At 43.3% G+C, this 3,044-nt stretch overlaps 1 non-coding gene across 1 annotated transcript; it reads right to left on the bottom strand.

Annotated features, from left to right (window-relative positions):
• Window positions 1–436: 436 nt before the first annotated feature.
• LOC112711615 (small nucleolar RNA R71) lies at window positions 437–544 on the bottom strand. Its single transcript, XR_003157556.1, has one exon. It is a non-coding gene; the product is annotated as a small nucleolar RNA R71 (small nucleolar RNA).
• Between the last annotated feature and the right edge of the window lie 2,500 nt (window positions 545–3,044).

The raw sequence follows: 3,044 nt of genomic DNA, 5'->3' as shown, positions 1-3,044 counted from the left end.
GGACCTAACAGAAATCTTCAAAGAAGAAGACATGGCAGCCGAAAACAACAACAATGCCAACAATGCAAGGAAGGTGTTGGGTGACTTTACTGCACCTACTCCCAACTTCTATGGGAGAAGAATCTCTATCCCTGCCATTGGAGCAAACAACTTTGAGCTTAAGCCTCAATTAGTTTTTCTAATGCAACAGAATTGCAAGTTTCATGGACTTCCATTGGAAGATCCTCATCAGTTTTTAGCTGAATTCTAGCAAATCTGTGACACTGTCAAGACCAATGGGGTTGACCCTGAGGTCTACAGATTTATGCTATTCCCTTTTGCTGTAAGAGATAGAGCTAGGATATGGTTGGACTCACAACCCAAAGAAAGCCTGAACTCTTGGGAAAAGCTAGTCATTGCCTTCTTGGCAAAGTTCTTTCCACCTCAAAAATTGAGTAAGCTTAGAGTGGAAGTCCAAACCTTCAGACAGAAGGAAGGTGAATCCCTCTATGAAGCTTGGGAAAGATACAAACAATTGATCAGAAAGTGTCCTTCTGACATGCTTTCTAAATGGAGCATCATAGGTATCTTCTATGATGGTCTGTCTGAACTGTCCAAGATGTCGTTGGATAGCTCTGCTGGAGGATCTCTTCATCTAAAGAAGACGCCTACAGAAGCTCAAGAACTCATTGAAATGGTTGCAAATAACCAATTCATGTATATTTCTGAAAGGAAGCCTATGAACAATGGGACGAATCAAAAGAAAGGAGTTCTTGAGATTGATACTCTGAATGCCATATTGGCTCAGAACAAAATATTGACTCAACAAGTCAATATGATTTCTCAAAGTCTGTTTGGAATGCAAGCTGCACCAGGCAGTACTAAGGACGCTTCATCTGAAAAAGAAGCTTATGACCCTGAGAACCCATCAATGGAAGAGGTGAAATACATGGGAGAACCCTATGGAAACACCTATAATCCTTCATGGAGAAATCATCCAAATCTCTCATGGAAGGATCAACAGAGACCTCAACAAGGTTTCAACAACAATAATGGTGGAAGAAACAGGTTTAGCAATAGCAAGCCTTTTCCATCATCTTCTCAGCAACAGATAGAGAATTCTAAGCAGAGCCACTCTAACTTAGCAACCATGGTCTCTGATCTAATCAAAACCACTCAAAGTTTCATGACTGAAACAAGGTCCTCCATTAGAAACTTGGAGGCACAAGTGGGTCAGCTAAGTAATAAAGTTACTGAACTCCCTCATAGTACTCTTCCAAGCAATACAGAAGAGAATCCAAAAGGAGAGTGCAAGGCCATCAACATGGCCGAACTTGGAGAGGAGAAAAAGGCAGTGAGCGCCACTGAGGAAGGCCTCAATGGACGTCCACTGGCCTTCAATGAGTTCCCTAATGAGGAACCATGGGAATCTGAGGCTCACACTGAGACCATAGAGATTCCATTGGATTTACTTCAGCCATTCATGAGCTCTGATGAGTATTCTTCATCTGAAGAGGACGAAGATGTCACTGAAGAGCAAGTTGCTAAGTACCTTGGAGCAATCATGAAGCTAAATGAAAAGTTATTTGGTAATGAGACTTGGAAGGATGAACCCCCTTTGCTCACCAAAGAACTGGATGACTTGACTAGGCAGAGATTACCTCAAAAGAGACAGGACCCTGGGAAGTTCTCAGTACCTTGTACAATAGGCACCATGACCTTCAAGAAGGCTCTGAGTGACCTAGGATCAAGCATAAACCTCATGCCTCTCTCTGTAATGCAGAAGCTAAGGATCTTTGAGGTACAAGCTGCAAGAATCTCACTAGAGATGGCAGACAATTCAAGAAAACAAGCTTATGGACTTGTAGAGGATGTTCTGGTAAAGATTGAAGACCATTACATCCCTGCTGATTTCATAGTCCTAGAGACTGGGAAGTGCATGGATGAATCCATCATCCTTGGCAGACCCTTCCTAGCCACAGCAAAGGCTGTGATTGATGTTGACAGAGGAGAATTAATCATTCAAGTGAATGAAGAATCCCTTGTGTTTAAGGCTCAAGGATATCCCTCTGTAACCATGGAGAGGAAGCATGAAGAGCTTCTCTCAAAACAGAGTCAAACAGAGCCCCCACAGTCAAACTCTAAGTTTGGTGTTGGGAGGCCACAATCAAATTCTAAGTTTGGTGTTGAACCCCACATTCAAACTCTAAGTTTGGTGTTGGGAGGTTCCAACATTGCTCTGAGTATTTGTGAGGCTCCATGAGGGCCCACTGTCAAGCTAATGACATTAAAGAAGTGCTTGTTGGGAGGCAACCCAATGTTATATTTATCTATTTTCCTTTTGTTATTTTATGTTTTCTGCAGGTTGATGATCATGTGAAGTCACAAAATCAATTAAAAAAGCAAAAACAGAATGAAAAATAGAAAGAAAAATAGCACACCCTGGAGGAAAACTTGCTGGCGTTTAAACGCCAGTGAAGACAGCAAATGGGCGTTTAATGCCCAGTCTGGTACCATTCTAGGCGTTTAACGCCAGAAAGGGGCACCAGACTGGCGTTTAACGCCAGGAATGGGTAAGAAGCTGGCGTTAAACACCAGAAATGGGCAGCAGTCCGGCATTTAACGCCAGGATTGGCAGAAGGAGCATTTTTGCTTGCCACTTGGTGCAGGGATGAATCATCCTTAACACCTCAGGATCTGTGGACCCCACAGGATCCCCACCTACCCCACCACTCTCTCTCTTCTTCACCCACTCACCAATCACATTAATACCTCTTCCCCAAAAACCCCTCACCTATCATATCCCACCATTCTCTTTACCACTCACATCCATCCTTCATAAAACCTCACCTACCTCACCATTCAAATTCAAACCACTTTTCCTCCCAAACCCACCCATAATGGCCGAACCCTACCCCCCTCTCCACCCCTATATAAACCCTTCTTCACTCCTTCATTTTCATACAACCTAAACACTACTTCTCCCCCTTGGCCGAACCACAAAGCCCCATCCATCTCTTCCATTTTCTTCTTCTTCTACTCCTTTCTTTCTTCTTTTGCTCGAG

Source organism: Arachis hypogaea, chromosome 1, assembly GCF_003086295.3.
Source record: "Arachis hypogaea cultivar Tifrunner chromosome 1, arahy.Tifrunner.gnm2.J5K5, whole genome shotgun sequence".
Classification (NCBI taxonomy): domain Eukaryota; kingdom Viridiplantae; phylum Streptophyta; class Magnoliopsida; order Fabales; family Fabaceae; genus Arachis; species Arachis hypogaea.
The sequence above is the reverse complement of the archived record's forward strand: the minus strand, read 5'-3'. Positions and strand labels throughout refer to the sequence as shown.